A 25,312-nucleotide genomic window follows, 5' to 3' on the forward strand; every position below is an offset into this window, starting at 1 on the left:
TCAGATTTCCCCATCTGTGATGGGGTTAAAGCAGAGGACACTGCATGGGCAGAGCCGTAGAATCAAGCAGGTTGGAAAAGACCTTGAAGACCATCAAGTCCAGCCGTTACCCCAGCAGTCCAGCACTAAACCACGGCACTAACCCAGCTCCTTACAGGGGGTCCTGCAGCGCTTCTTGAGCAGAAGATGCGTGAGGGAAGTCACGTATTAAAGGCTCAAGTCTTCTCTGGGACGGCTTTTCTTCAGCCCTGACCTCAAACCTCTGGGGCAGCCCTAGAGTTGTTCCTGTCTGGGATCCCAGTAGCCCAGGTCTCCCCATCTTCATTTCCTAGAACCCCCCTGAATCCGCAGCCAGCCTTTAGCACTTTGAGGGGCTACTGCTTCCTTAATTCCCTGGTGGATGGAGGCAGAGCAAACAAGCCTGATGGGATCATAAGAGCCTAGCTTCCCGCAAGCTCCCGTACCAGACACATCCTTACGTGGCTGATACAGGGCCAGGGCTCAGCATCGTCCTGGCCAGACCCACACTGCATGATCCAGGACTGGAGCAGGTAGGGTTCCTTGCTGGTGGCAAGCTCAGGCAGCTTGGATTAGGGAAACCTGTCGAATCGCCTTGGAAGCATGGAGGGGGTTCTATTGTGTGTGTGAGGACATAAATGTGCTCACATCTATTGTGTATGTGAGGTCCTATAAATGGCAGGGACTGGTTATTTGAACACTGAATTTTCCTTTTGAGGTTCATGAGTTTGTTCTGCGCCAAGTGATGGGAGCTTGGTCCAAGGGAACAGAGAGGGTTGGGAAGTTGCTGGCGTCCTTAAAACCTCTTTATTCCTCCTGTGACCACCAAGCATGAAGAAACCCACCTACAAACACATTCACCTCATATAGAAAGCCTGCTGTCAGGACCCTAAGTGCACTAATAGACCTTAACGACCCTGGGTAGCCTCACCTGGGGTCTCCACCTTCTGCCCATATAGGCTGAGGAGCTCCATTTAAACCCAGTCCCTGGGCTTGCAGTTTTCCTCTGGGTTATGTTGCAGGTGTCTGTGGCTCTGGCTTTGTCTATTGGATGGCTCTGGGACCTGTGCTGGAGGTAGCCTTTCTTCTAGATGAACCTCTCAGTTGTACCTTGTGGGTTGGTCTCTATCTCCTGCTGCTCCTGGTTGGACCTGGGACCTGACTGATTGCTTTGCCATTTCCAGGGTTGCTGATGGATCCTCCTGTGGTCACCCTCAGCCTTGGCTTGAGCTTATTGCTGGAGCAGCCCTGCTTTTGGTCCTCCCTAGCATTCTCTCTGTGATAAATGATGCTCAGTAACAAGGAGAACTAATGCCACTGGAGCTGGTGGAGTGATACTGCATCATGTTAAAGAGCTTGGCACTGTTGTTATGGAAGCAGTTGCAAAGATCTGAGCAAACTAGCGCTCTGTGGATGAGATGTGAGTTTCTGTAAAGATGCTTCTGCTGGTTTTGGGGGCAGACAAAGAAGAAACCACTTCTGGGGTTGAAGCAGTTACGAAAAAGCTAGTTTGGAGGACCAAATAGGGTAGATTAGGACAGCCTTTTCTGTTCTGACTCTCAATGTGTTATAAGCTTAACTAGAAAATACAAAAGGCATGAAGAAGAAATATACTCTGGACTTCTGCTCCTCATCTGTGTAAATCCACCTCTTCTTCCACCGGGTGTAGGTAAGATGCTCCTGACCTGGAACTGAATGTGTATGGGATGTTTCCTACATGTGCAAGTGCCTGTGGATCTTGAGCTTACCCTGCCAAGTTCTGCAGGAGTCCTTCTCCTGGCTCTAGCAGTACCAACTGCTGCTCTTCCCTCTGCTGGACCCTGTTTTGAGCTTGGGCAAGTGGCACTGGAGCAGCAGCTCTCGCACTGTTCTCCTTCCAGCTCCTCTTTGCAAACGGTGCCAGAAACGCTTTTACTAAGCAAAAGCAAGGACTGATGTCATCTCAAGTCTCTCCGAGCCAGGGAACTGAGCAAAGGCCTAGAGTGTCTATATCTTAATCCAACTGTGGTTGTTCCTGCTTTCAAGCCCTTATTACCTGCATAATTCTGCGCTAGGATATTGCTCAGACATCTAAGGAGATGCAAGCTGGCAATTTCAATCCGCTCCTAAACATCTCCAGCAAAACACCCGGAGCCGGTGCCAAGCCCTTGGCTCCTGGCTCCTTAACCTGTTTCTACTAAGTAAGGAGATTTCCAGGGCGAGTCTGACTTGGCCCTGCAGGAGGCATCTTTTCTCCTGCCAAGGCTTAGGTTGGAGCGAGCATCTCCGGAGCTGTCACTCAGGGAGCAGGAATGCAGGCGAGGCTGCCCTGTGGTTAGAAGGACTCCACCCCAGAGACAGTGGTAGGCACCCAGGTACCAACACCGGAGACTTGGGGCGCATCCATGGTGGTTGATGACAGGCACTGATCTGGTTCTTAACCCTTTGCCTGCCTGCCTTTGGCTTTCTCCTTTCTGGCTGTAACAGCATCCAGGCGGTGCTGGTATCATGTATTTGCCCTGTGCTGGGGTGCTGGCTGGTATGGGAGCAGCTGTTGGATGGGGTATCCTTAATGGGAAGCCAGTGATAAGTAGGGATCCAGTCCTCCCTTTTCTGTTTCCTGGGTCCAGGGGATGTTTCCCAGATGGAGATTTGGGTTTAGGGGAAGGGGTTGTGCTATATTTGTCTCGGAATGCTAGACAACAGTAGCGTGCTACAGCATCAGTCTGTGCTTTATTGTTTCCTCAACATTCGGGTTTCGTGTTGATTGTTCAGCTGAGGTCTCCCTGGAAGGCTTGGAACCAAAACACGGATGGTTAACCTTGGAGCTCTGTATTTTAATGGCATTGGTTGCCCATCAAATGGGCAAACCCAATGTGTGCCTTCCTCCTGGCTGAGCGTCCTTGCCCAGGAGTTTTGGAAAGTCTGACCAAGCAGATGCTTCCCTAGCGCTGAGTTTCAGTTGCACCTTCCTTGTGATGACAGCATCCCACTGGTACCCAGAGGAAACCTGTTGCTGGGCAAGGCTGCGGCTGGAGGGCTGCCAGGGTGCAGCTCCAGACACTGGGGATGACTCCCACTTCAACGCCAGGGTCTGAAGCTGGTGTGAGCCTGTGTGTTGCTCCTGTCACTAAACCTCAGCTCGACAGGGATGGCTTTTGCCTGTCCTCCTTAGATGCAAAGCTGTAGCCAATGTCATAACACAGCAAGTCCTCAGCTAGGGCCCGGAGACTTTACTGGGATCCAAGTCCCATTACCTGTCATGTAGCTTCTGTGTGCTCAGGAATGTGGGAAGATAAACCTGACCAGGAAGCAGGGCAGGTGTCCTGCTTGTTTCTTCCCCCTGCAGATCCTGACTATTTGGAGAGCCAAGTTCCAGGTCTTGGCCTGTATCCCTCATTGTTCTCCTTATGTATTTGCTAACCTATCCTCACTGCAATATTTAAATCCATGCAGTACAGCTAAGGAGTTGTGATTGGTCTTTGAAGCTGCCTTGTGTGCTCTGAGGTGATGAATCCTGTCTAGACCATGGCACATAAATACCTTTAAAAGCACACCACTGGATGTTTAAGGGAAGGCTGCAGATCGTGCTTGTTCCTTGCTTCTCCCGTGCCAAGTTTACAAGCCACATCCCTAAAGGGGCTTGTTCTCCCCTGCCTGTTGATCCTCCCTCCCCTGCTGAGAAGGTAGGACATCAGCTGGTCTTCATGTGGGTTGTGAAGCTGTTTCTGCTTGTGTTTATGGAGCATTTTGCAGTCTGTAGAAGCAAAGTGATGCAGAAAGGGGAAATGATGTTATTAAGGAATTTGCAGCCATACATTCTGGGGCTCGTTTCTCCTGGGGAGATGCTCCAGTGTGTCTTAACCTGGTGCTGCATCCTAAGGTGCCCTTTGGAGGGTTTTCTGTGTTGCTCGAAACAAAGCACCAGCCAAGGGATGCCTGTATCCTGCTTGCAGAAGACAGCACAATGCATTGACATCCCCTCCTTGTGCCTGCGAGCGAGTGGCCTACAGAGAGTCCCTGACCTTGAAGAGATGGTGAAGAGCTGGGCAATGGGCTCCTTGCTTCAGTTTGCAATCAAAGCTCAAAGCCCCGTGCCCACCTTGCTGACCCCTCTGTTGCCCCAGGGTCAATGTCTATAGGTCAAGAAAGCCCACTGGAGACAAAGGGGAATTCACCTCTGCACAATGTACAGTGGCACGGTTGCTGTTTGGCTTATCCAAGTGTCTGCTGCCAGAGGACCGGGGCCCCAGTGCAGGCAAGATTGATTTCCTTGGGGCTGGTGCAGGTGATGGAGTCTCAGTTCACATGTGGTTGCAGCTCTCCTGCATCTCGGCCCTTTTGGTCCGCTGTTGCCTTTCCATCGGTGTCCTGAGGATGTTCACCACGTGCTGAGCTGCTGTGCTCAGGACCCAAGGGACAATCCTAGCAGAGACCCCCCTCTTTTTGTTCAAGGCAGCTTTAATGAGGATAAGGACAAGGCTTCCTCCATTCCTAGTGTGTTATCAGCCTGCTTATCTGCAAGGATGCACGCTGCAGTGAGAAAAATCAAGCCTAACAAAACCCCAGCACAACAGGCCAAATCCAGGCCATTAGAAAAGGGGAGGTCCCAGTCCATGGATGGGTTGTTGGAGGGAATTTTGTCTTGGCTTTCCAGTGCTGCCTCCGACACAAGCACCAGCAGGGCCTGAGAGCTCCTGTTTTAAGGAAGAACAAAAGCTACTGAGGTCAGTGTGGGTAAAGGGTTAATTTGGAATGAACCAGGGATGTCTGTCCCACTCCATAGATCCTTAACATCTCCAAGGATGTCTGAGCTGGGTGGCACTGCCCCTGTTTGGATGGGGACCGTCCTATTGCCGCTGCCCTTGTTTCCGTGGCCATGTCAGGGTGACCCTGGCCCGGGTCCAGTGCTGGTGGTGATGTTGTAACCCCTGTAACTCACGGCACGACCTGCTCCGTGGGCTCAGCCACAAGCCCTCGGCCCCGGGGGGTGAAGTCATGGAGGACATGGCAATGTCGTCTCAGGCTGCAACACGCTCGTGCTGACACAGCTTGGCATCACGTGGGCACCGGGATGTGCTGGGCACAGCTGGGATGAAGGCTCTGCCCTGTGCTGGAAGCGCTCTGTCAGCCCCAGGTCCTGCCAATGCAGGGCAGCAAAGCCTGCCTTCGCATCACCAGCGCCTTTCGGCTTGCTCGGTGCTGACGCACCGCTTTGACAAGTGCCTGATGATTTGTGCTGCTGCTCTTCGGGTTTCGCTTTTATTCCTCACAACCTGGAAGCTTTGTCGAGGGCTTAGGCCTGGGTTTGGCTACAGGGTAGAACCACAGAATCAAATGGGTAGGGAAAGACCTTTGAGATGGAGTTCAGCCTTTACCCCAGCACTGCCAAGGCACTGAGGATGTGTGTGAGCACTTGCAGGGATGGTGACTCCAGCCCTGCCCTGGGCAGCCTGTTCCAATGCCTGAGCACCCTTTGGGGCAGGAATTGCTCCTCAGCTCCATCTAAACCTGCCCTGGTGCAGCTTGAGGCCGGTTCCTCTTGCCTATCACTTGTTACTGGGGCTGGAGCAAGGGCAGCTGAATTTGCTCAATAGGAGTCCTTTGCATCACTTGCGGTTCTGCAGGCAGGAGCTTCGCTCAGGCTCAGTGATTCCTCGTGCGGTGAGGCCAGCCTGGCGCCTTCTGCCACTGCTTGACTGGTGGTGGTCCCATCATGGACAGCTTTGGCTGATCCTTCTGGTCCTTCTCCATGTCCCATCATAGACAGCTTTGTCTCATCCTTCAACTTGCTCTGTTGTTGCTCCTGGTTTGCAAGCCTGAGGCTCGTGTCAAGGGAATCCCAGTTCTTGATGCTGAATCAAGCGGAACTTGAAGCAGATCTCCAGGGGTCACCGACTCTCATCAAAGGGTTCTCCAAAGAGCTCTGAATGTTTGCGTCAAGGGACTTGGGGATTCTTCATGGCAAAGAGCCTCTGCTCGGTCCCTCAGCTTGGTGCTGCGCATCCTTGTCACGGCAGTCGGATGAGTCTCCCTGCTTAGACCCGCTCCCGGGAGCATCCCAGTGCCTATGGCTCCCACTGTACTTCGTGGGGTATCCGTGTCCTGCTCAGGTAATCACAAGGAGCTCTTTCTCCTCTCTGCACTCTTTCCTTTTGTTCCATTTACCTCAGGAACAAGCAGCCCGTTCATCCCACGGGAGGCCAGCTGTGGACCACCTACAAACCCCACGTCTGCAGGAGTGACCACGTCCCGTCAGCCTCCTCCAGTCAGCAAGGGACCATAACATCAGCCTGGGCTTTCCTCTTGCCTTGTGCTGCGCAGAGCTGATCACCAGCTGCAGCCTCACAAGGCCCCTGGGTTGCCAGGAGGAGTAATGAGGACATGGGTGTTCTGCTCTTGCAGCAGGCTTTATTGGCTCTTGGGGTTTTTCTGTACACTCAATAGGGTTCAGCTGGGTTTTTATTCACCTGCCTTGCCTTGTGTTGGCAGCTGTGTGCCATGCACCACTGCTTTCTGCTGATACATCAAGTTCCCCAGGTCTGGGAGCTGCTCTCTGCTTTGGTGTGGTCCCAGCACAGCTTCAACCACCATGCCCAGTCACTCAGCCACCCCGGTGTCCTCGGCTGCTTCGAGGATCCCAATGACTTCATTCACCCATGGCCCCTCATTTTCACATCTTTTTCAAGAGGGGGATGTTTGACTTTGAGTATGAGGAACCTGTGCCTCCATGTGTGGGCTGTGTGGATGTACCAGCCTCCTTGGAGCTAGCTTGGGGCTCATTGTGTGGTATAGACTTGTCTTGCATCTAATTAGAGGCTCATTTCTCCCCTTCTTGCCTGCCACTCATTCCTCTCTTCTTTTGCCTTCAGAAATGCTGCTCAGCTTAATCAGCCTGGTGAGGACAGGCTGCAATGCTGGTTTCCTTGGTCATTTTTCAGGTCCTGTGGTGCTAAGCCTTACCTATAAAATAAATTGGACCAGGGTTTGCAGAAGACCAACTAATGTCTCTCTGGAGGTGGGTTTGGCACTGGAGACCTCACATTGAAGAGAGAAGTGAGCTAAATGAGTGGCTATCCCTTTCTTTTTGGAGTTTGAGAAACTCAAATGGACTAAGATAAGGGAGCTTATAAGTGCTTCTCTGTCATGTTCCCCTAGTGCTGAGCATCAAGTCACTCCTCTCTTGCTGCCATCCCTGGATGATCCCTCCTATGCGAGGGGGGAATGGAAGTGGTCCTCAGTGATAATACCGTGATGATGTCGGAGCATCTTGCAGTGATACCTGCGTTCTGCAGGTAATGGTGTTCTCTCTCTGCCCTGGACACCAGAGCACGGGCTGGATAAACTGGGCAAGGATTTTGTCTTCCTTGGGTGGTGTCATGACCTGGCGTTGTCTAAAAAGTGATTCTGTGATTATTACCTGTATAAAGTTACAGGTAATGATCTACCACTAATGAGGGTGAATAATTCCAGAAAGAGTGTATTTAAACATTTAGAAAGCTAAATGCTATGGATAAGACAGAGCCCAAGGGCTCAGGGCTGCTGGGTTTTAGTTCCAGCTTTGCCACTGCTCTCTGCAGGGCTGTGGCACTCAACAGATGTGGCTTCTGCAAATAGCTTGACTTTAGGGGAAAGGAGTTTTACTCTCTACCATCAAATAAGCCGAAATTATACTGCCGAGATTGAAAGAAGCTTGGATGGTGCTTCACTGCCCCAATAATGCACTGGAACCATCCCAAAGGATCAGTTCTCGGGTGTTAGTTTCTTCTTTATAATAAGGGAGCACTGTAAAACGCAACTCAAAGCCACTTATTTCCAAATCAGCTCCGCTGTATCTCTTCCTTTACCAGCTCCCAGCCTAAGAGAGCGCTTGGGGAATGCACAGACGTTGGTGCTGAAAGCCTGGGGAAAAATTTGCATGGGGACTTCTTTGTGTGTTTGAAGCTGGGCAGAGTTTGTCTGACAGAAAGAAAGAAAGAAATCAAGGATGAAACAGTCACCAGAAAATTAATAGACGTGCCTGGAAATGCCTTTAACCCTTATTTACTGTAGGGCTTGTGGTTTGAAAAGCCTCGAGTCTCATTTGGACTCTTTGGTCCCCACTAAAATTACAGAGGTGGGGAGAAACCACCCTCTGAACCGTGCGGGCTCTGCCAAACAAGCCCAGAGGAAAGGGGCTCGTTCCTGGGCAAATTAAAAGCAGGTTTAGAGCCAGAGCTGATGCTTGCTCCTGCGGGGATTGCGGTGGGCAAAGGCAAGACGAGCACCACTGGTGTCTCCAGTGCCCATGGGAACGTGCCAGGCTCTGCTTCCATGGCACTGCCTTGCTGTAACCGCTGTGGGTGTGGAGTCCTACTTCTTTTATCACAGGGACTGATTACAACTTCCCTGGCACCGGAGTGAGGAATAAGTGGAGATGATGGCGTTGCAGCCCGGGAAGAGTGGAGCCAAGCTCGCTGGTGAAAGCTCTCTTGAGTCCTGGCCTCTTGAGGTGCCCCCACAGCACAGAGCAGGGTAAAGAGCCCCGTGCATCTGTATCCGTGCAGGAAACGGAGGAATAAGAAGCATCTTGCACAAGATTGCACAACGTGGAGGAGCTGGCCATAACACGCAGGTCTCTGGCTCCCCATCCTTCCTCGAGGCAGGTTACTCATATGTTGTAGAGGGAGCCTGGTCTTGCTTGACACCAAAATCCACAGGAGCAGGAGAAAAAGTAGGTGATCTGTCAGCAAGAAGCACCACCACAGGGATGACCCTTGTCTTAGAAGCCATGTGGATAAGACCTTGGGGCTGAATATATTCCCCACCTCCGAGTGCATGAGATCATGGTATTTTGTAGTTGGGAAAATAACGCATCAGCCTATTGTTTGGTTTTGTTCTTTTAACCATGAGCAAAATCCTCTGGGTTTTGCTGTCGTGGTGCTTTTAAGCAGCAAAGCAGAGCAAAAACCATGAACTGCAACCCATGAAGGCTTCTCATTGTGGTGTCCACGTGTGCTGGAATGTGTGCGCAGCCTCTTTCATGTCAGGGAAGCACAGGAGCCATCCAGGACAAGTAACAGCTCCCCAACTTCAGTCTCCACATCTGATACTGCTTTGGGGTCCTTCTTATTGCACCCGGCCTGTGTGCAACCAAACCCACCCCTCCTGAAGCATCTCGGTGTCCTTCTGGTGTCACAGCCCTCTAGAATAGCTGCGAAGTAGCTGTTCCCTCTCCTTTTGGGGACTGGGGAGAGGAAAGAGGCTTGGAGCAACACAGCTCCCTTGTGGTGGCCTCCTGGGGTGGAGCAGGTTTTAACAACGTGCCAGAATATGTGGCTGTCCTTGGACATGTTTCGTTTCCCATTCTCAGCCCAGGGAATGTTTCAATCACCCTTTAGCGGTTGGGCACAGAAGGGGAAAAGATCATTAACATACAAAGGGCTCCTCTTTCAACACCAGCGTTGTGAACTTCCATGAGTTTACTTCTGTCTCATCACATTTGTTCTGTGTTGCACTTGGGCTTGGGGGGGGTTGGGTTTGTTTTCTTAAAAAAAAACAAACAATCCCAGTTCTTGGAATTGGGATAAACCCATCAGGATCTCAGCTTTCATTAAAGGCTCCTTTAAAGGGAAATCCCAGCGTCTAAAGATGCTGCAAGTGGTGATTCAGCATGAACACTGCATCCTTTAGCTTATTCTTGATTCTTGCTATATTCAGACAAATCTCTTTGTGAGGGGGAGTGGGGGAAAGTTGCCACTTCTGATTCCTTAGGACTGGCAGACGTTAACAGAGCGCAAGCTGCTGGGATTTCCACTTCAGCAGCACAGGTGGAAAGGAGAATGGTCCCTCTTTTTGTCTCCCTCTTCCATCTTAATGTATTAGGTTAGAGCTTTGCGGCCCCTCCTGGGAACATAGGTAAGGGTTGGATTGATTTGGGGGATTACTGCCTTCCCCTCTTCATTCATACTCTGCTGGGTATAAAGGAACTTCCTTGACTGCCTTGGTTTCCGAAGTGGGATTTGTTTATGGCAATGGGAAATGTGAGGAATTTGAATCTCATTTTGTGTTGGCAACGAGGCAACTGGGTTGAAGGTCCTTATACAGACCCATTCCATGTTTCTGCTGAAGATGCGACCCACTTAAGATCAGGTGTCCTGTGGGTATTGCCAAAGCTATTCAGGTTAAACATTTTCATTGGTTCTTAAGGTGCTTGTGACAATGGGCCTAAGGGGAAATAGGTCAGGTACTTGGAGATCTGTGTCACTGTGTTGGCTTGAAACATTCCTCAATGCAATCTGTGAGGAGATGCCAGAGAGCTGACCCATCACCGGCCGCTACTGCCGGCTTCTCCTCCAGATGGGTTGTGCTTTCTATCTGCAGAACAACGCAGGAGCTCGGTGGTGAGGAGGGAAATGGGGGAAAAGGACTGTGCTCATCCCATAACATCCATCTGAAGCCCTGGGAGCCTGACTCACCTCTTTAGGAATCTGGTTTAATCATTTATGCAGCTTCTGAAGGGACAGGCAGGAGACAGCAGGAAAGCAGAATGCCTTTGAAAAGCATTGCCTTGAAAGCATTTGCCTTCCAGGGGATGCTGTAGTAGCTGCTGCAGGGCTGTAATGATAAACGACACCGAAGTTTGCTCTAATTCCCTGTGGTTTTGCCTCTCGCTGGGCTGTTGGGATCCTGGCAGCGTTTCTGTCTTTGCTGGAAGTCCTCTTCTTCTTGGCATCATGGGAATCATAACGTTCTGTGGGAATATCCTCCTTCCCTCCCCTCTCCCCCACCAAGTCAATGTTAGTGTTAGGAGTGAAGACAAGAATGGTGCCTTGGATATGATCCTTGCACCCAAAAGGCTTTAAAATTGATTATTTTCCACAGAAAAAGGCAATTTATTTGTTTAATATATATATATATATGTAACTTAGCTATTTAAATTGAAGCTGGATATTTTATTACTGGTGGTTGATGCCTCTTTGCTGTTCCTACTCTCCTGTTTCCCATCTTTGCCACCACTTCAATGATAAAATGGAACTAGAACAAGAGAGCCAAAGTTGAGTGATGAGAATTTTGGGTTTATTCAGCAGAAATTTCAACCAAAAATGGTAATGATTTTTTTATTTTTCCCAGCTTTTCTTTATCCCAAGGTTTTGAACCAGACATCCCAGCCAGCTTGGTTCAGCTGTGCTGAGCACACAGGGCGTCCTTCATCAGGTGAGTCTTGTGGTTCTCCTCCCACATGGACCTGTAGAGCTTGTGCTGCCCCGTGTCTCCACACAGGGTCTCCCTAGCCTTGGACAAGGCAACCATTGGAGAGACATTGATTAATCTCCGTTCAGATCCGATGCTTTGGCTTTGGTTCTACAGCTGTTGTCAGTAGATGTTTTGCTGTCAGCTCCAGTCGGAAGGGGATTAGTAAGTGCTTCATAAACTGCAGAACCCAATGGTTTTCCAGCGCATGGACTTGCAGTGCTGTGAGGTTTTTTCCATAGCAAGGGTTCTAAAAGCATCACAGAAACCAGTTTTCACTGTGGCAGTGTAAGAGATGCATTAGGACACAATTGCCAGGGCTAACCGTTAGGACTCAAAAGCAAGGAGCTTTACAGGGCTCCATTCCCCCTTTGGAACCTGTAAACCCATCCCTTGAGGTGGAGCACCAGCTTCTTCCAAAATACTTTGGATCCACATGAAAACTGAGCTCTCTGGAAGAGCTGGTCACCCTTGAGGACACAAATTGGAGCTGAGCTACCTTCAAGCTCCAATCCTGGGACAGGACACGGAAGCAGGAATGGAAACGGAGATTAAGGAAAGCATTGGAGCATGTAAAGGAGGGTCAGATATGAAGGCATTTGCCATTCCTGCACTGGGAGGAGCAAAGGAGACTAAATGTACTCTTTGAAAGAGTAAATGCACTCTTTAGAATAGTTGGGGTTGGAAGGGAGCTTAAGATCATCCAGTTCCAACCCACTGCCATATGTACCTCTTTGGGAGCAGGAAACATGTGCTTCTAATTTTGCTTTCTGCTGTGTGCCAAGGGGATCTGTTTCCCATTGACTCTTGACCCTTCCAAAGGGGAAAAACAAAAGAGAAAGAGCTGGCCAGACTAGAGTTGTTGAGGTCCATGGCAAAAGTCCCACCAGCTTCAACAGGACCATGGTTCAACCTAGAGAAGGAAATAACAAAGCTCTCTGAGATAGAACAATCAAAAAAGGCAGAGAATCACTTGTCTTGGTTTGGGACACTGGCTGGACTGGAACACTGGAACTCATCGAATTCCCAGCTTATGACTGTAGTGAACAAGGCCCATGTGGAACTGCCTTTTACGAAGGTGGGAAGTTCTCTTGGGGGTGTGTAGTACGGAGGACAGCAGACATGATCTTGGAGAGGACCTCCGTGGGAAATGGATTTGTTGTCCAAGTCGTATTCCTAGATAAAAGAAAAACAAAGATTAGAAATTGGGGGGGGATGGGGGGTGTAAGACAAAAGTGCAGAGAAGAACAACGCTTGGTTCTGTGAAAGTGGCTTTTATTCAAGAAACTTGAAATGTGTCATTTGGGCTGCTCCTTTATAAAGCGTTCTAAATGGGAAAATCATAGAACCATAGAATAGTTTGGGTTGGAAAGGACCTGAAGATCATCTAGTTCCAACCCCCGTGCTGTGGGCAGGGACACCTCACACTAAACCATCTCACCCAAGGCCTCATCCAACCTGGTCTTGAACATTGCCAGGGATGGAGCATTCACAACCTCCCTGGGCAACCCATTCCAGTGCCTCAGCACCCTAACAGGGAAGAATTTCCTCCTTATATCCAATCTAAACTTCCCCTGTTTCAGTTTGAACCCGTTACCCCTTTCTCATCAACCAACACCCCCAAGTCCTTCTCCGCAGGGCTGCTCTGAATCTCTTCTCTGCCCAACCTGTAGCTGTGCCTGGGATTGCTCCGACCCAGGTGCAGGACCTTGCCCTTGGCATGGTTAAACTCCATAAGGTTGGCATCAGCCCACCTCACAAGTGTGTCAAGGTCCCTCTGGATGGCATTCCTTCCCTCCAGGGTATCAACTGAACCACACAGCTCGGTGTCATCGGCAAACTTGCTGAGGGCACACTCAAACCCACTGTCCATGGGAGCGATGAAGATGTTGAACAAGACCGGTCCCAACCCCGATCCCTGAGGGACCCCACTCGTTACTGGTCTCCAGCCGGACATTGAGCCATTGACCACAACTCTGTGTGCGGCCATCCAACCAGTTCTTTATCCACCGAGTGGTCCATCCATCAAATTGATGTCTCTCCAATTTAGAGACAAGAATGTCGTGTGGGACAGTGAAAAAATGAGGAAGTGTGTTGAAAGGAAATAAAAAAAACAACTCTTTCTGTCCTACATTCAGGCCATTATTTCCTGACCACTCCTTCGCATCCTTTTCAGCCTCACGTGAAAGTCTCTGGGGTAATGGAGACTTTCCCCATGTTCGTTTCCAAAACTTCCACAACAGAGAAGCTGTGACTTGCACCTTGGCTTGGCTTAACCTCCTGCCTCTTCTCATTGCGTTAAATAATCCCCTCTTTGAGCACCTTCACCCTCCGAATCTTTGACCTGCCTTTCACTTTATTTGTGCCAGCAAACCCCACTGTTCTTCCCTTGTCCTGAAACCAGGGCAGCAGTGAAGTCCCTGTGGTCCTTCTCTACCTGCCCTGGTCTGAGCGATGATCTCTGGCACATTGAGCTCATCCTAGAGCATACCATGATGCCACCAGCAAGCTGCATTTCCATCTCTGTCAGTACCATTAGCGACTGTATTGGAGAGCATTTGTCTCGAGGTGTTTTCCTGCAGAGCTCAGTGGCAAATCCTCTTCAACCTCTTTCCCCCCAACACTCATTATTGCCTCACTTTTGGCACTTCCAGGCCCACAGCAGGTTTCCTGTGTTAATCCCCATCTCGGAGCCAAATGGCAATTACTGCTGTGTTCATTGCCGTCCAGATGATTCCCTGTTTCCTTTGCCTGGAGTTGGAGACTTCCATAGGAGCTTTTTGGCAAGGCTGGCACCATCTACCCCTGCTGCATTTCATTCCAGTTTCCATTTCCTATGCTGGTTTGGATTACTCTTACAATGTAGGCTAGTATTTGCCTCCACGAATGGATGTTATTCTTTCTGAAATGAGTTGCAAACCATGCATTGCTTCCATTTCCATGCAATTGATAGGACCCTCCCTTCCTAAAATACCAGTTTGGACTGCCATGGCCAATGTAATAAGAAGAGTTTGAGCGAAAAACCCACCCTAAAGCAGCCAAGGTAGCACTAAGGTTCGGTACTCTGCTGAATCCTACACAAGCATTAAACCCGCAGTGGTTTGCCATACTTGGTACACAGAAATAGGAGTAGGAGGATGCCATGAACTGGAAGCTTCTTGGGTGTTCCTCATCAATCCCAGGTACGTTCTGCCCTCTTGTAACCTGTGTATTGTATTATTTCAGGCAAGAAACCCCTTGGATTGCTTTGGTACGGATTGCATGCTCCTTCCAGTCCCATGCAGTGGTTTCTTTTGCCTCCCTATGAGTCTGTTTCCTCAGCGAGGACTCTTCCACCCGTGGAGCTGGATGGCTGCATGACACTGGTGTCAGGTGGACCATGAGGTGCTTTTTTGCCAGGTTCCTGCCTGATGACAAGTGACTCAGTGCCTCAAGGCTCGTAAGGAAGCCAGCGAGCCAGCATCTGATGAAAGAGCCCAGCGAAGAGAGGTGCAAGGGGAGAGAGAGAAGAGGAGAAACCTCTCGGGAGGTGATGGAAATGAGTCATCTGACAGGTACTGCCACCAGGCCACTCTGTAATTAAAGCTCACCTCGCCTGCTGTCTCCACCGGAGCCTGTGCCAATCATTCCCCGTGGCATTTTCACACTCCTTATCTGTCAGCCTAGAAATTGCTTTTTTAGATCAACTTTGAACGCTTCATTCCGGCCGGGAGACGGTGGGGACCAGACAGTCTGCTTCGCCACTGAGCGCCTTGCAAGGGGGAGAAGCGATGGTTGCTTTGTGGGGACCAGATTTTCCAGAGATGGGAGCTGGTTTTTCAAGGTGGGACCAGGTTTTCCAAAGTGCTTGGGTCCTGGCAACTCCCAGCATGTTTCTCAAACGGCACTGGATGAATTGCAGCTACTTCTATAAAGCCTTGGTGGGAGCCAAGTGTTCACACTCTTGGGGGGTCATGAATGGGATGGGAGCAAGTGCATGGATGTAACACTCACCACCAGGCTTCACAGGCTGGTGATGAGCTCTCTGCTCCACCACAGCCAGTTATTTTCTGTCTTAGAATAGAATCCTAGAATGGTTTGGGTTGGAAAGGACCTTAAGATCATCCAGTTCCAACCCCTCTGCCATGGGCAGGGACATCACACACTAAACCATGGCACCCAAGGCTCTGTCCAACCTGGCCTTGAAGTCTTGTGCGGGCTTTCAGCATCCTACCCTCTGCAGATGGCTTTAGATGGATCAAGTGTGCTGTTGTTAACGAAAGTGATTAGTGAAGATCGAGTTGTGCTCCAAAAAAGCAGCTGTTGGATTGGTTTCAGCTCTTTGGCAGTGGTACCTGGGGGTACAGCTTCAATAACATCTGTGGGAGTTATCCCTGAGTTGGCACGAATTTAGGGATTGTATACAGGTTCTTATGTACACAGTGATGCTTTAAGATCAACTGGATGCCTCCTGCTCTTTCAAAACCTGTGAGATCAATGAAATAGCTTTCTGATTTCCTATAATTGACTATAGAAAGGGTTTTGAAGCAGGCAAGCAAGCCCATGGCCCACTTCCCAGATGAGGTGCACACATTTGGGCTCTCCCAAGGATTCCAGACCAAGGCTGTTCCCCGCTAGCCGAAGCCTTCCTCCCAGTCCCTTTCTCCCAAGAGGGAGGATGCTATGGATCCAACTGCAGGTGCGTGTGATGCACATGCAAGAACCCCCTCCCTTGCAGGCACTTGCTCCTGCAAGCACACGAGGCACCCACGCCGAGTGCCCTCTCCCAATGGCCTTGCATGAGCACCCCGTGACTCTGTGCCCAGGAATGCTGCCATGGACTGATCGCCTGCTGGGGATTGCATCAGGCCCATAAACTTGTTCTGCACAGGAGGAAGCGGCTGGGTGACACCTGCCTGTGTGCAATGTGGCACCTCTCTGGTCACCGTGGGCTTGGGAAAAGGGAGATGAGGGGTTCGTTCATCAGCCTGGCACCAAGCAGCATGGGGTGATGTCCTGCCGGCCCCTATAAGGTTTTGGGGCCTTTTCCATTTCTCCTGGAAAGGGTTGGAAGAAACTTTCCCCAGTGTATAAAGGGTCTGCAATATTTCTAGTTCTCCAGGTAGGAAGATGGGATGGGGATGGGTCTGCTGAGCTATAACAACCCATATGCCTTCAGATTTCTTGTCCTTGCAACTCCAAGCCCTTCCTTTTTCTCCTTAAAAAGCTAATAGAACCCATTCTGTTTCTGCTCAACATCACCAGGCTGGGACCTCGAAGCGATGCTTGTCCTGGGCCAGAGGTGTCTCCCAAGGACATCCCAGCCATGTGCAATCAGACACAGCAGTTTATGCTGCTTCCCACTTCTGCTTTGTGTGCACGTAGCATTGCCCGGAGATGTGTGGTGTGGGATATCAGGCCTGGATTCACCTCTCTTCTTTTGCACATCTCTCCCTGTCTCCTGCCTGCCTTTGTAGTCAACGGGGAGAGATCAGCAATTCCAGGATTTCGGCTCTCACCGAGCGCGGCGCCTGCATTAGGCTGCGTGCATTACCAGAGCCCATTTCTCTGTGGACTGTAGACAGAGCCCCAGGTGCTCTGCTCTCAGATGCAGACATCCTTCCTCTGAACATCTAAAGCTGGGTGAAACAGCCACCACCCTTCACATTTCTCACATACATTAAAGGCTGATAAGGAGCCTGCTACGTTCTAGCCTGAATTCCTTAATGTCCAAGTTATACAACCCTGTCCTTGTAGCGACATTGTCCTGCAACTTTATGCTTGCTTTTCCACCCTGTAGGTACTTGGGCTGTGCCTCTCTTTTGGCAGAACAAGACCATTCCCTTTTATCTCCCTGTGAAAGCCAAGGTCCTCCAGCATTTTCCTTGTAAGAAGGGCTCTCCATTCCCTTCATTGCCGTATCAGTTCTCTTCCACCACGGGTTTCTTGATCAAGGGTGATTAAAAGAGGACACTATATTCCAGATGAGATCCCTCAAGGCCATATTGAGGGAATTCTCCTCTATTTCCACTGGAAACATTGAGCCTGGTGATCCCAGGATTACATTACCCCAGTGTGCTGCACCACATTGGCAACTCAGGGTCATCCCGAAGCTGACTAATGCACATGGATGTTCCTTTCTTCTGGAAGCAACTACAGTCTGCTTCAATCTGGAATGTTCAGTCTTTTTCTGACCTAAGCGTTATACCCGGACAACTTATCACCAAGTGGAAAGTCTTATCTCAAGGGTTACCCAACGACCTGTGGAAAACCAGCAGGATTGAGCCAGCTCCTGGTCTGTCTTCAAGAACTTCCCGATGCAAACAAAGGGCTGGGAAGAAAATAGTTTTCAAAGCTGTGACTTATGAGAAGAAATAAGTCCAGAAAAGAAACTGTTATAGAGTGAAACAGGCGCTGCATTTGGCCAGACTTTGCTGAAACAGAATACTCTGACAGCCCTTGAGTAACTGGGTTTCTGCATGGGGCTGGGAAAGGGATTTGTTCGTTGCTGTTTATTCAGCTTTGGATTTTGGGAGACATCAACATCACTTTTTGTTGTTGTTTTCTTTCCTTTCCGAACCAGTTAGAAATTTCAAAATCCTGAAACTCTTCCCAAAACGAAAGAGCTGGGTATTGCCCAACTCCTCCTGTTCCTACCTCCGCCCTCCCGATGAGTTATACACAGGGTGTGACATTCTGGGATCGCGCTGATCCCCAGGTGCTGGAAAGGGCCACTTCCAGCAGCTTCTCCCTAAGTAGGGCTCAATCCTGCTGTCGGTAAACCTGTCCCTGCAGAAAAGAACACCCAATTCCTTTGGCTCAGCCACTTAAAGGTGCAGTTGCCAGCAGCATCCCAGAGCCAGCTGCTAAAGCTGCTCCTGACCCTACAGTTCTTTATCTGCATGGACCTCGGGGCAGTTGTTTCTCATTCACACCGCTGTAAATAAGAGCCGAATCAAGCTATTAGTGTCTCACACCTCAAGCATTGGGGCTTTCTCTGCATTTGTAGAAAAGGTTGAGGTTATTACCAAAGAGGTGAGAATGAGATAATAGCTGATGTCTCAAGGGTGCCAGGCATCCCGGTCTGAAGTGATTCTTTACTTCAAGCGCATCATAATTCCCTGGTGACTGCTAACTGGAGCCTGGTGCCTTCCTCGCATTTATGGGCTGCTAGCAGATGATTATAGAAAATACGGTAATTAAATAAGTACTTCAGCTGGGGAGGTTTGGCCTGGGAAGGAGTAAAATTAGACAGGGCAGTGTGAGCTGTTCCAAAGCGTGAACTCTGATTGATTTCACTTTCTGTTCTTGTAACGTGTCCAGTAATATTCAGGAGGAGGAGCAGGAGGGGTCACCCGGGAAGGTCTGTGACTGGTGAATTGGAGCCAGTAGGCTAAAACACCCAGCATGTCACAGCCCCATTCCATAAGGTACAATACAAGCAGGGGACACGCAAGCTTTGAGAGCCAAAAGGTCCCAAGTCCTATTCGCAAGGGGGATGTTTGAGCAGAGCTGTGCAGCAGATCAGTGGGAAGCTATGGGTTGTCCTCAGACCTGGCTCCAGGAGCTGCCTTTTCTGCCCTGCTGCCTGTTCCCTTGGCCGGGCAACTGCTGGGATTCCAGAATAAAAGTGGTTCTTGGGGCCTCCTATTCATGCTATATTTATGATAGCATCTCTTTGGGGGAGCCCAGGGAAGCTCACAGCTCTTCCCCCTCACTGTGTTTTGCATACGTTGCTCCTCTCCAGCATAACAATTCCCAGCAAAGCCAAGGCCAGGGGTTGAACTGGCTCCAACCAGTAGGAACCTACAATTAGCCAAGCATCTCTGGGATGCCATCAACGCAGGATTCCCTTTGATGAAGCGTCGTATCCAGGTAACCTGTTCCTAATCAAATAAGACACCTTGGTGTGCAGGAAAGGGCACTGCCGGCCATTCCGGGTGCTCCAGGAGTGTGCTGTGGGCAGAGCAAACAGGAAGCTGAGGGATGGACCACTGAGAGCCACTCCACCTTTGCCCAGGGGTGTTGGGCAGGTGACGAGTCACTTAGAGCTGCTCCGGCTCCAGCTCCGGCTCCGGCAGTGACGCATTGTTTTGAACGAGAAATTCCAAGAGCGTTGATGGTCCTTTTGCTTTAGGGGCAGCGTCATTGCTTGAGGTTTTTGGGGTTAAGTCCACAAAGGTGCTGACCTTCCTTGCTCTCAGGAACCCCACAGGATTTGGGGCCAGGGCTCACCCTAGGAGCACCCTTGGAGGTGCCAAAGGAAGGAGGAATGTCAACCAGAGCTTTCCTCTTGAGTAGATGGAGAGAGCACCCATTCCAAACCGTGAGTCATTGAGGCTCTGAACCACCCTCTTTGGGGGAGGCCACCTCTCTTTTCTTGCTGCAGCCCATAGAGGGAGCTGATGGTGCTTTGAATCACCTGGCACGAAATCTGTCCTCGGTGCTTACATAAGAGTGGGATGCCGAAATACCTGTATGGCTTGGGATTTTTGGAGCCACCCATGAGGCCTTTGGTCTCTCCTTGCCATGCGGCTCTTGCAGCACCTCGTGATGCTGGTGCAGAGGGTTAGATAAGGTAACTGACGGCATTAAAGAGAAGCCAACGTCTGCTCAGACTGCCCTCTCTGGGGTTCTCTTCTCTGTTTGGGTTTCCGTCCTCTTCTGATTAAAGAGGTGAACTCTAGACTGAACCTCTTGGAGCACTTGGATCTAAGAGGAGGACCTATTCTAGACCCCAGCAGTGGAAAGATGAGTTGTATTTTGAATTCCATCTCTGCTGGAGCGTGGTGAGATTCCCTCAGATGTGAATAGCTGCTGAAAACACTCAGGTTGAGACATGATGCAACAATCCTAGGAGCTCTTCCAAGACATTGCCTCTTGGGCCAGTGTGCAGGGAGTGGAGTTGGGGCCATCAGAGCTGGCAGCAGAACTTGAATCAAACCAGTTGCAGCTGTTTCTGGGGACTGATGGGCTCTACATCACACACACGGACAAGAGCCTTCCACTGTCTCCTTGGGGACTGGTGCTCTAGACCTCTAGACTCTTTCACTTGACGCTTTGCTGTTCTCAGTGCCTCGCGCGTAGGGAAGGGCAAGACATCAAAAGCTCAATGGGAGCATCCAAAAGTTCATCTGAAGCATGCAGACCTTTAGCATTTGTAACGGGAAGTTGGAGAGATTTCAAGCACTCTCATCCCACCTCCTGGCGCTTCTGTTTCTGGTTAGGGCCAGACATAACCACAAGAACAAGCTTTCTCACGGTGTTTCAGCACATTTCCTGTTGGTCCTGGAAGAACATTTGAAATTAAGAGGACATGTAGCCTTTGTAGAGCCACAAAGGCTCTGTTTTGGAAACAGGCACAGGCGCCCTGGCTGTTGGTAAGGAGTGAGTTTATTTTCTTGAGCCAGGATGGATGTGTCCCCCCCCCAAAAAAGCCAGTAGAGTTAATTCTATCTTATGGAGAAATGAGTCAAGGTCCTGCAGGGCTCTAATGCGATGGGAGCATCCCCGGATGCTTCAGGAGATTCAGATGGAGCAGCCTTGTGCAATGGGTAATCTTGGAGCCCGCAGAGGGTCAGAGGTGGGTGTGAGGATGGAATAACAGTGCTGTGGAGGGAACGTCCTCCGTGGTGCTCTCACACCGGCCACTGTTTCCAGGGAGGTTTTGTCTGTCTCTTTCATCAGAGGCCGTTGGGCTGTGGGAAACGAAAGGGCCATGGGCAGAGCTGGCTGGAAACTTGTGTGCGTGGTGGTGGGGAGGGAGCTACAGGGAATTATTTCACCTGGGGAAAGGGGAAGACAGTTGAAAATGGTTTCATCAAAGAGTTTGTCAGAGAACAAGCAGGGTTTATTCCAACGCAAGCTTGGGTTTGCTGCATCTTCCTGGGATCGTTTTTGTCGTGACGGACATTTGTCATCGAATGAAATCAAAGCACAAGAAAAACAGCCAAGAGAAAAGCCCAGATCGCCCCTTGGTCTCAAAAGCCCTTGGAGAGTTCTTCTCCATTGTCCTGGTTGCAGACTGGAGCATGAGAAAGCAGCTTTGGGCTGGGAAAAGGCAAACGAAGGGCCCACCAAGCCTTGCTCCTACCATAAGAGGTGAACTGTGTCCATTGAGACATCCAGCCACATTGCTTTGGTTCCTTCAAGTGCATTCTTGGGTTTAGTTTGGGGCTCATGAAAGAGCCAGTGCTTGGGTTTGATGTATCTTGTTTCAGATGTGAATCCTCACAATCTAACTGATTTTCTTTATCAAGATTAAAGAGCATCGCACCAGAGAAATTTAGACAGGCAGCAAGAGAGTTCTGAGGCACGGAAGGGTTGAAACCACAGAGCTGGGCTGGGATTTACCATCATCTCCCTACGAGGCACAGGTATAGTTTACTTTCCCTGTTTTATCTTTGCTAAGTCTTAATCACGGAGTTGCTGCAATTCCTTCAAGCAGGTTAAGTCAAGGGAAATTCCCAGGTCAGGTCATCCATCCTCTGCCCTCAGTTCTGATCCTGTGCTTTGCTAAACCCAGAAAGATGTGGATTTGGCTCAGCAGCAGGATTTGAACTGGAGGCTGGAGTGAGAGCACTGGGGGGGTTGACCTCTGTCTTGCCTCAAGCATGGCAAGCCAGTGAAGGTAGAAAGATGTCCAGGTCTGTGTTACTTCAGACAGAGTTTCCACATCCCACCTCTGCCTCGTGAGGAACTGTGTTTAACAACTTCCAAGCCCTGCATTTGACTTCAGCTGGGAACCTGGGTCTGATTTGTTTTGAGAGTGTCAACTCCATCGCTGGCAAGGTGGGAGGGTTTGGAGAGACCCCTGACAAGGGTGACACAGGCAGAGCTGTCCCTTCTTCAGGGGGTGTGATGAGCAAGGTGACCTCTTGCCTTCTTCCTGCCTAGCTCCATCCCTTTCCTACCTTGCCTCTGCTCCTCTACGTGGTGAGGCAATGCAGCATCCTCAGCTTGCCTGCTGTAACCCCCAGCTCCATGAGGACGAAAGCCCACCTGATGATACATCATGCTCCCCTTTTGCAGCCAGACTCACTGAGGGCTGACATCCAGCCACAAAGACCTTGTGGAAGCAGTGGGACAGGGGAAGAGGACTTGACAGAGACCACACAGGGGCTACCAGCCTTGCTTGGAGTCGATCCCAAATCCCTAGGCTTAGTTTGCCACCCGCGGGGCCACGCTACCTCCCTTGGGCAAGGGGAAGACTGCTGGGACAACTCTTTTCTTGTCAGCTTTTTTTTTTTATTTATTATTATTATTTAATTAAATGAAATTAAATTTCTGTAGCATCTTTTCTTTTGTATTATTATTACGGTGATGTACCTTAGGCATTGCTCTGAGTCCATCGGGGTGAGCTGTAGAACACACTGCGTAGACGGGTTGACTATCTGCCCGCTGCTCCTCCCTTCCCTCCTGCTCCTCTCCTCCAGCCACCCTAGAGCTACGCTGCACTAAACGTGCTTCAGTTTCAGCCATCCCCAAGCTGCACATCAAAGGCTGCCTCTGCTTCCCTGGCAGGCTTCAGGGATTAATCACACCCGGGCCTGCGTGGAAAGCGTGACCGTGTCACACTTGTTTGTCTCGGATGGGAGCTCTCCTGGTTATCTTGCAGGGAAAGAATCATGGAATCAAAGCAAAAGACCTCGAAGCTCATCCAGTCCAACCAGCACTGCCAAGGCCACCACTAACCCATGGCACTGAGGGCCTTGGCTACACGGTGTGTGAACGCTTCCAGGGATGGTGACTCCAGCGCTGCCTGCTCACCAACCAACTTGTTGGCCTTCATGGATGGGCTGTTTCCATTTTGATGTCTTTGGGTTACCAGCCGCAGCCAAGTTTGGCTGTGGGTACCATGTGAGTGTAGTAGAAGATGCTGTTACATAGAGTTAATGAACATCCTTGATTTGCGTTGCTGTAGCAGCCAGGAGCCCTTGGTGCAAACCTAGTGAAAGGAAGTGATTTCTGCCCCTAGAGCTCTGTAGCTTCCTCCTAGGGAGCCTGAGAAAACATTGCTGGTTGAATGGTCAGTGTCTGCATCCATACACCCACCGAACAGGAGCTGTCAGAGGCTTTTTGGCCACCATAAGGAGGTCTAAAGCAGCATTTGGAGAAGCAAAGCCTCTGTGGAGAGTGCTGGCAACCTGGAGATGACACCTGGGAGTTGCCTGTGTGCTGGTGACATCCCTGCACTGCCACAGGTTCACAGGGGCTGTGTTTGTACCCTTAGAGAATGGGAATCGGGAGGCAAAACTGCAGCTGGATGGGAGCAAGGATCCTTTCATGAGCTTCAGCTGCTGCCTGGGTATGGGCTGGCATTGAGCTATGGGAAGGAGGCAAGGAGTCTGCTCTGCTTTGCTTGCCTTGCTCTGCCTTCCCCCCTAAACCAAGTGGCCTTTTCTGCAGCTGCCTGTGACAGCAGCAGTGCTACAGGGTGGAGGAAGCTGGAGCTCACCCAGGGTGTGCAACTTGGTCAGGGTTTTCCTGGAGGTTGCCCCTGCCCATGCAGAGCAGCTCAGGGAGATCAGCAGGAGCATCCTGGTTTGCGTGGCGTTACAGCCTGGTTATTTTAATCTTGGGCATCATCTCTGGCTAAAAACATTAGCTCACAGTTGCAGAAATAAACCCCAAGAGAGAGCAGGGCCCTGTATTGAGAAACAGGCACTGCCCCAAGGAGCTTGCAAAAAACCTGGGAGGGGAAGTCAACACCCCAGAGCAGGGCTGGGATTGCAGCACACTCCCCATGGCCCCAGCCAGCAGCCTACACATGGGGCCCCAGTGTCCTCCTGGCTGCTTAACACCAAGCTCTGACCTGTGCTGCTTCTGGGGGCTCAGGTTGCCAGTAGGAAATGAAGATGCCATGGATGTGAGGCTGAGCAGATGGGATGATCTCCAGTGGCTCAAGGCAGTCTGAGGATGGAGAAGACCTGCTTGTAGCAGGGACTGGGCAGAGCTGATCATTTCCAGCCTGCCTGCTGTGCTGGGGAGCTGGAGCAGTCAGCTTGCAAAGCCTGAGGGATGTGTGGCACGCATTCCTTGAGCCCAAAACTCGGGGACTATGCAGTGGTGCTGGGGGACATGAAACTCCTGGATCTCTTACAGGGATGTGGCTTTGGAGCAGCGTAGTCTGAGGTGTCTGCAGCATCCCCAGGAGGATGCCTGGGTACCGCCAGGCAGGATCAGGAGAGCTCCTGTAGGATGCAGGCAGGGGAGGATTATGGCAGATGAAGTGATACCTTTGGCCACTGGAAGCTGTGTGGGATGATCCTGTTCCCTAGCTAATTTCCAGCTCCCAATTTAAATCCTCTGGGCTTCCTCTCGCCCTTGACAAGATCAAGATCCTGGGCACCCAAGGGTGAACACCCTGCCATTGCATCCTCTTCCACAACCAAACCAGGCACGGAGGGATGCCTCTCCCTGCGTGCGCCATGGGGAAGAGGGAGATCGCTGATGGGGGAAAGAGGAGGTGGCTGCCTTCCTGTGGGTGTGTTTTCCAGAGCAGGACAGAAACCAAGACAGCTCAGGCACCAGCCAAACAAGGTGACTACATTGTGAGGAATGCAGGCACAGGCTCTGTGCATATGGGAGATGTGGAGAAGAGATAGAGGGGCAGCTGCGAAAGGCTTTTGCCATCACAGCGAGGGCACCGGCTCCTGAAAGGCAAGAGGAAGGGTCGGTCTCAGCACCTCCATCCAGAATGAAGTAACGTGAAAGTGGTACAAACCTCAGTGCCACCAGCCACTATGGCTACTGATGGCGGAGCAGGGTGAATCAAGCTTTTGGAGAGGTGTTGGGATAGGGAGAACCGTGAGGATTTTAAAACAGTTGTATAAAGATAAAGGGGTGGGATACAGATAAAATCCTGGCGCTTGAGCAGTGCAAGAGATGAAGGGACAGGCAGGAGCCATTCCAGAGCAGGTAATCCCTAAACCACTTCCTTTAGGATTCCCAGAGGAGGAAAAGGAGGAATGCCAGGTCTCATCCTAGAGCAGTTCTCCTCCTTTGTGAGGTTTTCCTGTGCTAATATTGGGTTTACTCATCTGGAGTAAGGATCCATCTATCTGCTTCTCTAGGATGAAACGAGTCTTGGTACCAACATGGT

At 50.5% G+C, this 25,312-nt stretch overlaps 1 long non-coding RNA gene across 1 annotated transcript; it reads left to right on the forward strand.

Annotated features, from left to right (window-relative positions):
• The first annotated feature begins 1,517 nt into the window (after positions 1–1,517).
• Positions 1,518–22,919, forward strand: LOC130611537 (uncharacterized). Its single transcript, XR_008975255.1, has 3 exons — positions 1,518–1,687; positions 21,468–21,584; positions 22,826–22,919. It is a non-coding gene; the product is annotated as an uncharacterized LOC130611537 (long non-coding RNA).
• Positions 22,920–25,312: the final 2,393 nt, after the last annotated feature.

The sequence above is a fragment of the Pezoporus wallicus genome, unplaced genomic scaffold, assembly GCF_028554395.1.
Source record: "Pezoporus wallicus isolate ANWC-B61680 ecotype Strahan unplaced genomic scaffold, APGP_CSIRO_Pwel_v1 contig_9073, whole genome shotgun sequence".
In the NCBI taxonomy this organism is placed as follows: domain Eukaryota; kingdom Metazoa; phylum Chordata; class Aves; order Psittaciformes; family Psittacidae; genus Pezoporus; species Pezoporus wallicus.